The sequence below is a fragment of the Nuphar pumila genome, chromosome 4, assembly GCF_984573655.1.
Source record: "Nuphar pumila chromosome 4, dmNupPumi1.hap1.1, whole genome shotgun sequence".
NCBI lineage: Eukaryota > Viridiplantae > Streptophyta > Magnoliopsida > Nymphaeales > Nymphaeaceae > Nuphar > Nuphar pumila.
In genome coordinates, this window is record NC_143252.1 from 113,504,608 (window position 1) to 113,517,294 (window position 12,687).

The window sequence follows — 12,687 nt, forward strand, 5'->3', positions numbered from 1 at the left end:
CCCATACTTTTTGAGAATTTTATTTATATAGGTTATTTGAGAAAGGTCTAGAACACCTTTTGCTCTGTCTCGACGGATCTCTATGCTGAGAACAAAAATAACCTCTCACATGTCCTTCATCTCAAAATAAAGGAAAAGAAAATCCTTAGTTTCTATGAGCATGACCTTATCATTTGTTGCAAGTAATATGTCATCTATATATAATACCATGATTATAAACTTACTCCCACTTGTCTTGAGGAACACACATCGGTCAACGATGCTTTCTGTAAATCCAAAAGTCAGAACTACTTCAGTAAACTTAATGTACCATTGGCGAGGCCTGTTTAAGTCCATATAATGACTTACTTAACTTGCAAACTAAACGTTCAAACTCACCTTTAGAGAAACCTTGAGGTTGATCCATATAAACCTCCTCTTCAAGTTCACCATTTAGGAAAGTTATTTTTACATCCATTTGGTGTAGCTCTAAATCTAAATGAGCTATCAGGGCAAGTACAATCTGTATTGACTCTTTAGTTGAAACAGACGAATATGTCTCACTATAGTCAATGCCCTCCATTTGGGTAAAACCTTTTGCAACAAGCCTTGCTTTATACTTGTCAACATTACTTTTGGAGTTCCTTTTATTCTTAAAGACCTATTTACACCCAACAGGTTTGACTCCCTTAGGTAATGCAACAAGGTCTCATACTTTGTTTTTGGTCATAGAGTCTAGCTCTTCTTTCATGGCCTCAATCAAAAGTAAGGATTCCTTACTTTCAACAGCTTCCATAAATGTCGTGGGATAATCATCTATGAGATTTACGGGCTCCTGTAAATACACCACATAATCTGTATGAATAGCAAATCTTCTAACTCTAGTAGATCTCCATACAGGTGGAGGTTCTTGATCCTCCTGTATGTACTCTTCAGTATTATCCACTAATGATTCTTCTATAGTGGGTGCATCACTTTTTGGTTCAACACTTGGTTGAAAAATGATAGGCAATCTATCATCTATCTCAAGAGCATTATCATTATCCCGCAATTCCTCAAAATTGAGGTTTTGTAATGCATCTTTCCCAACAGAACCATTTTCTAGAAATCTTGCCTTAGTCATTTCTACTATATGCGGTGTATGAGACGGACAATAAAATCTATAACCCTTTGACCTTTCTGGATAACCAATGAAGAAACCACTGGTTGTCCTAGAGTCAAAAGCCTTTATGTGAGGGTTATAAAGTTTAGCCTCTGCAAGACAACCCCATATGTGCATATAAGAAAGAGTAGGCTTTCTAGTTGTTCATAACTCATGAGGAGTTTTTGGAACGATTTTTGTAGAAACCTTATTCAAGATATGCACAATTGTCCTTAGGGCTTCACCCCCACAAGGTTACAGGTAATATTGAATAATTCAACATTGCTCGAACCATTTCTTTAAGTGTTCAATTTCGCCTTTCGGCTACACCATTCTTATATGCACTTTTGGGCATGGTGTATTGAGGGACAATGCCATCTTTCTTCAGAAATCGAGCTAATGGTCCTTCTTGTTGTCCCATATCGGTAAATCGCCCATAGTATTCTCCACCTCTATCAGATCTAACGATTTTGATTATTTTTTCTGTTTGTTTTTCTACCTCTTTCTTGAAGTCTTTGAAAACTTGATAGACTTCAGATTTCTCAAATAGTAGGTACAAATGCATAAACCGGGAATAATCATCAATAAAGGTAACAAAATACTTTTGGCTTGTAAAACAAGGGGCAAACGGTCCATATACATCGGTATGAATGATTTCCAATAATTTATCACTTCTTTTGCAATTTTCTTATATGTGTTTGTCTGCTTAGCCTTGATGCAGTCCAAACACGGTTCATTATGTGTGAAATCTAAAGATCCCAATATCCCTTCTTTCACAAGTCATTGGATTCTTTCTTTTGAGATGTGTCCTAAACGACGATGCCAAAGAAGATAAGATTGATCATCTATCAGGTTACGCTTATTGCCAATTGCTTGATTAGAATTAAGAGTTTCCTGGATATGGATTTGGGTTTCTAGACGATACAATCCATCACACAATAATGCAGAACCAATCAACACATTATCTTTATTGATATATAATTTGGACTGTTCAGACTTCATACAATATCCAAATTTATCAAGTCTTGACACGGAAACTAGGTTTCTGCTATATGATGGAACATAAAAAGTATCTACCAAATCTAGAATGAAACCACTATCTAATACTATTCTGCAAGTCCCAACAACTTTCACATGAGACCGCATCTTATTTTCAGAGAAGATGCTGCTTTCATGACTTGTTGGTTCCCTTTGGTTCAGAAATGCCTATAGAAAATTGGCAATGTGCACAGTAGCATCTGAGTCAATCCAGCAACTATTAATTGGAACATCAATTAAATTACATTCGTGAGAAACAAAAGACAAGCTACCTTTCTTGCTCAACCAGAGCTGGTACTTAATGCACTTTATCTTTTTATGTCCCTTCTTTTTGCAAAAGAAACACTTTACTGTAGGAACATCAGACTTAACAGGTGCTTGGTTGGGCTGGGAGGCTGATTTTTTCTTGGGCTTCTTCTTAAAAGATTTTCTTTTCGATCCACTCTTCTGCTGAACCTTATGAGAAGCTATATGCGCACTGTGCACCTTCTCACCCTTCAACCTCTCCTCTTCCTCAACACACTTGGATATGAGATCATTAAAAGTCTATTCGTCATTATGTGTGTTGTAGGAGATTTTGAAGGGACTGTACTTAGCTGGCAATGATGCCATAATTAGGTGGACAAGGAAAGAGTCTGAGATAGTCAGCTTCATGTCATTAAGTTGTGTGGCTATGTTTCTCATCTCTAGTATGTGTTGTCGGATGTTTCTCTTATTCATGTATCTCATAGATGTTAACTTAGACATAAGGGTACGAACCCCAAAAACAAAACAAAACAAAACAGTACATGCTTATTGTACATAACAAAATAGAAGGAGCATATACCTGATGTCCCTGTCATTGTAGGGCGAGGTGACTCTGTCGACTGAACGAAACGGGAGAGTCTTCGCCTCTAGTTTCTTCTCTGCCTCAGGTGAGTCGCAACACAAAAGGAGTATAATAGAGCAGGGACCCTTACCGTATGAAAGATCTAATCTTTTGGATAACCACTTCACCGTATTACCTGCTCTCAACCACACATGTATTTATTAAATGGCTTTCCCGTAACTGACTATCAGTTACAGATGAGCCTATGACTAATCGTGGGACTTATTCTCATTTCAAAATCGATGCACATTTGTCGTTCATAATTGTTAGTTATGGTAAATGGATCCAATCTGAATCCAAACAACTAACACTGCAATCTTCAATATTGCATAATGCACTTGTTCTTTGGTTCGAGTGACAGGTAAAGGAATATGTTTCTATCAACTCTCCTCCCAAATCTTCCGCTACACCCTCAAACAGAACCCTCATCCACAACTCTGCTAATAGCTCTGACAACCGTATCCATATCGGGACCTCTGACTTCACCTCCAATTTTATCAGCTTGCCTGAACGCCAAGGGCTGGTCACGGCTGTTCGACTTGCAACCTGATAAGTTCATCAACTATCTAAGATTCAGCCAGTTCAACAAGATCTAGCAACCGACATGGCTAAAGGTCACAAGTGTGTTCAAAAGCAAGATAATGCTGAGAAACTGGCTGATCACAATAACTGAATTATCATAATACAAAAAGATAAGGCAGAATCAGATAAACCGAATCCTAATGTTAAGGGATTAGATGATGAAAACAAAATCCCTTCAAAGTGTAACTCCTAATAGCACGAGAGTATAAATTTTGACTCTCTGTGTGTTGTTCGATATTTTTTGGTGAAAGGAATATACAGAGTATGTGTTTTTCTCCGTGAATGTAGGTTTCTGTGAACCTAACCGCGTAACTCTACCTCTTTTTATTTTTTATGGTACCAGAGCATTCGATCATGACATCATCCAACAACAACTTTGCTTTATCCTTTTCATACCCGTCTGCTCTAAATGTATCCAACTTCATGACCCTCAAACTGAACCAGAGTAACTTCTTACCATGGAGAACTCATATGATGGCTCTAATCGAGAGAGTCAAGATATGCATGGATTTTTGAATAAAGAAACGCCTGCTCCCAACCCGGTTATCATTCAAGGCACTGATGCTGAAAGCCAGAAGGAAGCTCAAAATCCTGAATTCACAGCCTGAAAACGATCTGATTGTCTCCTTAAAGGCTGGATTATGGGAACACTATCTGAAAGTGTTCTCGGTTTGGTGGTCGGCTTGGAAACCTCAAGAGACCTCTGGAGCGCCCTTGTCGATGCTTTTGCTCAAGACTCCCAAGAAAGGGAGTTCTACTTGACACAAATGTTGACATCTCTCAAGAAAGGTATCGATTCTTTGCACGACTATATTCACAAATTCAAGTCTATATGCGATGATTTATCCACTATCGAAAAGCCCACTAACAACAAGGCTAGAGTATTCTGGTTACTTAAAGGCCTTGGACAAGGGCATGATGCTTTTGTCACTAGCATGTTAAAACCTCCCGTGCCAGCATATTATAAATATGTCATTCCACTTTTGCAAAGTTTTGAAGCCCGTAACAAAATCGGGGAAACAAGTGCTCAACCCAAAATGGCTTTTTTTAGTAATCAATATCAAAACAAGAAGAAATGGAATGGCAACAATTTCAAGTTCAATTCAAAAGGTCGAGGGTTTATGCAAAGTGGTGGAAGCAATGAAAACAAAAAGAATTACGACAAAAAGGATGGCCCTTCAAAAGAAAAGGAGGTAGTCATATGTCAACTATGTGGAAAGAAAAACCACACCGCTATGAAATGCTATAACAGGTTCAATCATTCATATCAATCGAATGACATGCCACAAGCCCTCGCAACAATGAACATAGCCGATGGCCAGGACTCTGAATGGTTCCCCGATACCGGAGCCTCATCTCATATAACGAACGATTCAGGTAAACTTTTTAACATTCAAACCTATGATGGAAATGATTCTATTATCGTTGGCAATGGAGCAAAAATCCCTATTACTCATATTGGAGATGTTACTATAAACTCACATTCGAAAAAATTGCAGTTGACGAATGCCCTCCTTGTTCCTAACATTAAGAAAGATGTATTATCTGTGAGTCAACTAACCAAGGATCTTCCTTATGTGTTTGAATTTTCTTCATCTAGTTGTGTTATAAAGGACAAGATAACCAATCGGACAGTGGCAACAGGCAGTAGAAAAGGTAGCCTCTACACCATAAATGACGGGCATATGGGGTTCTTCTCAAATTGCTCCAGGCCAATCAATGAAGAAGGATGACACAATCGCCTTGGACATGCTCATGCCGGCACAATCCACTACCTTCAAAAAAATAACCTCATTAATGTTAGAGGTTTAAATAAACATTATGTTTGTTGCAGATGCCAACTTGGAAAGGCATGCCGTTTACCATTTTTTGAATCAGATAACACTTCTGATCAACCTTTTGATAAAATTCATTCGGATATCTGGGGACCAACCCCCATTTTGTCACATGAAAACTTCAAATATTATGCCCTTTTTTGTGGATGATTACTCAAAATTCACATGGATATATCCGTTGAAGAGAAAAAGTGATTTTTTTTAAAGCTTTGCTCATTTTAAAAAATTTGTTGAAACACAGTTTGCTAAAAAGATAAAGGTGTTTCAATCTGATGGAGGCAGCAAATTCACCAACTCAAAATTCATCCATTATCTTGATGATCTTGGGGTAAGACGACAAATATCCTGCCCATATACTCATGAACAAAATGATTTAGCTGAACGGAAACATCAAAATGTCACAGAGTTGGGGTTAACTATGATGTTTCATGCTGGGATACCAAAACGATTTTGGACTAATGCCTTTACCACAACGTTTTTTCTCATCAACTGTCTGTCGTCGGTTTCTATTAGCATGCAATCTCCTTATGAAAATTATTTTAAATGTGACCCGACTATTCCAGTCTTCACACTTTTGGTTGTAAATGTTTTACATACCTACGAGATTACTCCAAACACAAGTTTGATCCTAAATCTCTTCCTTGCATCTTCCTTGGATATAATAATAAATATAAGGGCTACAAGTGTTATTATCCTCCTACAGGCCGCTTTTATGCTTCTCGCCATGTAGTTTTTGATGAAAGTTGTTTGCCTTTCAAGAATCCAGGAATGGTATATATTGACAATCAAGCTACTGGAGATTTTGTTGTTTACAATGAAACTGACTTACTACCTAATATCAGCAGACCGCATAATCCTGCTTCAGAGGCTAGACCATGCCAAGGAAATAGCCATACAGATTTATCAGATGCTGCTCATATGACCCACCTCAGTCATTACTATTGGCACCAGATGGTCTGATTGCATCCTGTGATGATTTCATTAATGCAGATCACGGCTCCCCTTCTACTATTGAACAAAATCAAGATGATCCTGTTGTTCATCTCGCTAGCCATCAAACAATGGTCACTAGAGGCATGAGTGGAATTAAAAAACCTAATCCTAAATATGCTAATTTTCATAGCTTATCTTATGACGACATTCGTAAAGAGGCTTCAAATATAAAGCAAGCTCTTAGTCACCCCGGATGGACTGAAGCCATACATGAAGAGATGCACGCTCTTAAAAGTAAGTGTACTTGGGATTTGATCCCCTATAAACCTGGCATGAATATTATTGGATCCAAATGGGTTTACAAGACAAAATTGAAATCTGATGGCAGTCTTGAACGGCTAAAAGCTCGCTTAGTCGCACAGAGGTACAATCAAATTGAAGGGGTTGATTTATGCGAAAAAATTCTCTCATTATCTAACTCGTCTTAGCCATTGCCACTATGCGAAAATGGGATATCAAGCAACTTGACGTAAAAAATGCTTTTTTACATGACAATTTATGTGAGACAGTCTTTATGCGACAACCTTCTGGCTTTGAAGATTCTACTCTTCCCACACATGTGTGTCGGTTGAAGAAGGCACTCTATGGACTCAAGCAAGCATCTCGCGCATGGTTCGATCGATTGAGTATTTTCTTACTCGATTATGGCTTCTTATGTAGTGACGCTGATCCATCCATGTTCACCTACCATCATCGAGGCAATAACCTAATTTTTCTCATCTATGTGGATGACATGATCATTACGAGAGATGACTCCTCATATATATCTGGTTTCATTACTCGCCTCACTGCTGAGTTTGTTGTCAAGGACCTTAGGTTCCTTCACTATTTTCTTGGAATCGAAGTTATCCGCACCCCCGAGGGATTATTCCTTTGCCAATCCAAGCATGCTTGGAATCTTTTGGAAAAAGCCAACATGCAGCATTGCAAACCGGCTGCCACACCAATGCTTGCAAAAGAAGCCACCTCTCTCTCTCTTGAGCAGCCATTTTCTGATCCTACTATGTACCGCAGCCTCGTGAGAACGCTTTAATATCTTACCATAACTCGACCAGAACTCTCATTTATCGTGAATAAGGTAAGCCAATTCATGCATACTCCCACATACGGTCATTATCAATCTGTCAAGAGCATCTTGCTATACATCAAAGGGACTCTCGACTGTGGCCTTCGGGTTCTTTCTCACTGCAAAGAAGATTTATATGCTTTTTCATGTTCAGATTGGGCAGAATGTTCACAAACTAGGTGATCCACAACCGGCTATTGCACTTTTCTTGGTGCAAATTGCCTCTCGTGGAGTGCCAAGAAACAGACTTCTGTTGTTCGGTCCAGCACCGAGGCAGAGTACCGCTCTATGGCTTCAACCACGGTGGCTCACATATCTCATAAAAGATATCGGCATCTTTCTGAATCAGGCCCCACGCCTCCACTGCGATAACATCAGCACACTTCGCATGACCGTCAATCCAGTTTTTGACAGTCGAACTAAGCATATCCAAATCGACTTTCACTACGTTCGGGAGAATGTTGCCCAAGGAGACTTATATTACCAAGTATACACCGTCGCATCTTCAACTTGCTTGCTGACATGTTTACTAAGCTTTTGGGAAAAGCCCGGTTTTGATTCTGCAAGACAAACTGGGCCTCTGTCTACAGCATAGTTTGGGGGGGCATGAATCAAGATCTAGCAACCGACATGGCTAAAGGTCACAACTGTGGTCAAAAGCAGAGAAACCGGCTGATCACAGTAACCGAATTATCATAATACAAAAAGATAAGACAGAATCAGATAAACCGAATCCTAATGTTAAGGGATTAGATGATGGAAACAAAATCCCTTCAAAGCGTAAATCCTGAGAGTATAAATTTTGACTCTGTATGCTGTTCGATAATTTTTGGTGAAAGGAATATACAGAGGGTGAGGGTGTGTTTTTCTGCGTGGACGTAGGTTCCTGTGAACCGAACCACGTAACTCTGCCTCTTCTTATTTTTTAAACCTTCCACGCTCCCCTGCGCGTGATTTTTCCTAGCTGTTCCAGCGAGCAAGCTGAAATGATAAATCCCCAGGAAAACCCGCCACTGCCTCCGTAGAGACTATCATTTTCACATATTCCAGCTCTTCTCCAACAAATCCCCAGGAAAAACCGCCACCACCATTAACTCCAATGGCTTCAGCATTTGCGTGTATCTGCTTGCCGGGATGTGGATCGTTGGCCTTGTGCTTCCCTGCCTTACTGTGTTTACCACTAATGATGGTACCGAGGGACACCACCTGCGCCCACGAACTCTCTGTCTTTGTGGTTCCAGACGCGAGGTGCCCCCGACTGGTTCCTCCCAGGAACCCTGTTTCAGCCTTTGCGCTCTCCCGACTCTGCCGGCTGGTCGCCGGAAACCGATGTGTCCCACTCCATTACCTCAAAACGATTTGCTTCCACACTCATCTTGAAAGTGACACATTATAAGACAAGGCATCTTTCAAACGATTTTCAAACAACATTAAACCTTAGTTACACAGGATTTGGATTCCTTTTTTGGCTGAATGTATGAGTAATCGTTAGGGTCCCATTTGGGTGAAAATTAGTTAGAACACTAAAACTGGGTTTTTGGTTCTGTTTAGATGCCAAAAACCAAATTTTGATCAACCGTTTTTTTTAAACCTATTTGTGAAATCAAGTAGATTTTTTCACAAACCCAAAAGTAGGTTTATTGGAGTTGATGGTCATTTTCTAAGTGGTTGATCGTCGAAAAAAGGCCAGGCATTTTTCTTTTCTTTTCTTTTCTTTTATTTAAATTTTAATGTCTACTCATTTCTAGCCATTACCAACAGGAAAATGACTGGCCAACCATTTTCTAGTCGTGTCATTTTCTAACTGGTAGAAGTGCCAGAAAATGGGCAGGTCTTTTTCTTTTATTTATTTTAATGATTGGCCATTTTTTGGCATCTACCCACCAGAAATGACCCGGCTAGCATGGCTGATGCTGCCGATGCCAACCTCTTCATTTTTCGGCCAATAGATGGCTTGAAATAGCCAGATGTTTTTCTTTTTTTCTTTGTCTTTTTAGGCATTTTTTTTCTTAGCTCTTTTCTGGCCAATCATTTTTTTTCTTTTATTATGTTTTAATTTTGACACTTTGTCATTTTTCTAGCAATTTATTGGCCAAATAATAGCACAATATTTTTTTGAAATGTTGCAAACCAAAAACCTAAAAAACCATGTTTTTTGATGAGCCAAGCACCTGGAAACTCAGGTCTTTGGCAAATCAGGTTCACCAAAAGCCTGGTCTAGAAGCAAACCAAGTTTGTTAAAAACTTTGTTTTGCTACTTGTCATCCAAACACAACCTCAATAAACGACAAGGCTTTTGCAAGATGTGCAAGAAAGCTCCTTAGTACTAAACTATGCAATAAAATAATTAAATAAACCAAGACGAATTATTCATAATACTAGCGATCCTAGAGTAGGGATCCCACCCCCGCCCCATCTCTAAATTCTGTCCTCCATCTATGCACGGGTTTTGATTTTAACCTCCTATCATCACCTCCATCCCCGTTTCATGTCCTCTATCCCCGGTCCAAACGAGACAAGGTGGGGTGGGGACAGTTTTCCCTTGGTCCATTGTCATCCCTTGGGGACGGGGGCAGGGCAAGACGAGGATCGGGATGCGGATGGGGCGGGATGGGAGAAAGCATAAATCCATCTTCGCATGAGTTTTGATTTTAACCTCCATCCCCGCTTCTATCCATGTTTCATGTTCTCCATTCCCAGTCCAAACGGAGCGAGGTGGGGTGGCGCCCCGTTTTCCCCAAGTCCTATGCCACCCCTATCCGAGGGTGCAAACCAAGCAGGCATAACTAAAGGCTTTGAACTCTTTTTTAATAGTAAGTTGTGCTATGATAGAAAGCCACTTTTATACTATTCTTACTCTAACAACATCAAATTTTAATTTAAGAAAATAATAAATTAAAACTTTAACTCTAACTTGGATCTCAATTGTCATTGCATTAATTTAAGATTTGGCGGGCTTAGGTGTGGCGATTTGTGCGATAGCCACAAATTGGGCCTAGGTTGGGCCATTAGGGAAATTTTCCAAGAATCAAGAACCATTTATAAAAATGGGTTAATTGAATAGGATTGTTTTGGTCCAAACAAAACCCATATAGTACTATCTATGTAAGTATATCTTTAAGCTTTTTACCCCAAAAAAAAACTCAGCATATGCAGGTTTTGCAGTAAAAAATAATTTTTTTGAGAAAAAAATCTTCTAATATGAAGAGTGCATTTTCTAACATCAATGAAAGTTATGGTCTTATATTAGAGGAAGAGAGCTTCTTATAAAATTTTAGATGTGTGAAAGAAGTGCATGGTTTCATGCTTCTAAAGTGAGTTTCGCGAAAAATGAGCTTCCAAATTCTTTTATAAGTTTTTTTTGATAGGCAAGCTGGGGTTAGGCAGACCCTATCAGTTATACAACGATACCATTGGGATTCGAGCTTGCAACGTTCCAATACAAGGTGACGTCTACTAACTGCTCCTACCAGACAAGTGGAGCCGCCACTAACTAATAGAAGGTTAAGACTCTAGGCCACTAGGTTATCCATATATTTATAACAAAAATAAGAAATAGTAAAGAAGCTTATAAAATTCAAACTAAAGAAGGCCCAACAAGTTGACGCTAAAATTGTGATATATTATAAAATGACAATAAACAGAATTTATTAAGATGTTATTACAAAATAAAACAATTTGGTAAATTTATTTTAAGTGTAATGCCTTGTACAGCCCATTTTACAAAAGGTTAGCACATGTACAATGTGCTTCTTCCTGATGCTAATTTCGTAATATGAATTTATGCCTACTCTAATCAGAACCATTAAATTAATTTCGTCTTAGATAATGCAAAAGGAGAAAAAGAAATTCTCTAAGAAATTAATTTCGTCTTACATCAATTTTTTTTTCATTTCTCCATAATTTTTTACTTTTTTTGTAAAATCCATGGAAACCTGTTAAAACTGCAAAACCTACTAAAATCCTTGTATGCCCTTATATGCAGATCTGTATTTACTGCAAGTCAAATGAATGCTGAAGATCTAAGATAGCATAAATTCAATTAAACATAAAGGTGGTGGAGCTCATGTCAAGTAATCAATTATCATTTTTTTATTTTGAAAGAGTTAAGCAATTTATCATATTAAACCTACTACTCTGACTTGATTCAACAGCCCTAGAAAATAATTGAATCTGTTGGTGCTTATACATATTCTCCTTACAACCACTCAAGAGTTTCAGTTAATCTAGGGTTTAGATATTTATGGATGAGTTAAGTCTTACATTCACAAACTAAAAACATTTGCATTTATATATTCTTAGAATATTATAGTGTATTGTTGAATATTTCTCATTATCTTTTTATACTTGCTTTAAGACCCACATGAATTAGGTGATGATAATTTCAGAATCTGAACTGACTTACTTGACTTTAGAATAACGGAAGAATTGAGCCACATTGAGCTCACGTTGGGTGGTAAACCACGGAGTAAAAGTGACCCCATAGTTGTACTCGTAAGGTCAGGGGCACACACTCTGGTGGTTCAATCTTGAGAGGTCTAGGGTAGGGGCTGGTAAATGAACCAAACAGCTTGTGATGTGTCTCAGTTCAGCTCATCACAAACTCGTTCATGATCGGTTCTCATAGCTGGTACGTAAGTTGAGCCACAAGCAGCTCGTTTAGCTTAAACGAGTCGAGTATGAACATAGGGTATTCAGCTCGGCTTGGCTTAGGTGAGCTCTTATACATAAAAAGAATATATATTGTGTGATATATATTTTAAATGTACTAAATATACAAAGAGAAGGCTGTGTAGAATATATATAAGAAAAGTGGTAGGTGCTTGAACATTAGGTATTTGACACAAACTTGAACATGCTGTTTGATGGACGGTCAATGTAAAAAAAAAACATTAATGTCAACAAATTTTTTTGCCCAAACGAGTAATAGGACAAAAATTGCCGCTATAGACCTTTAGCAGCTATTTGTGTTGCCAACTCGCATCTATTGCTCTTTAGCAGCGAATTTTGTCGTCGGTATTGCTCGTTTGACAAAAAAACTCGTTTATGATGCCAGTCGTCCATCAAGCGCACGATAGAAGGACAACATGTTCAAGTACATGTCAAGCACTGGCGGAGCTAGGGGTGGGCATGGGTGGCCGGTCACCCATCCCAATCCGGAAAAAAAAAATATTCTGACGATGTT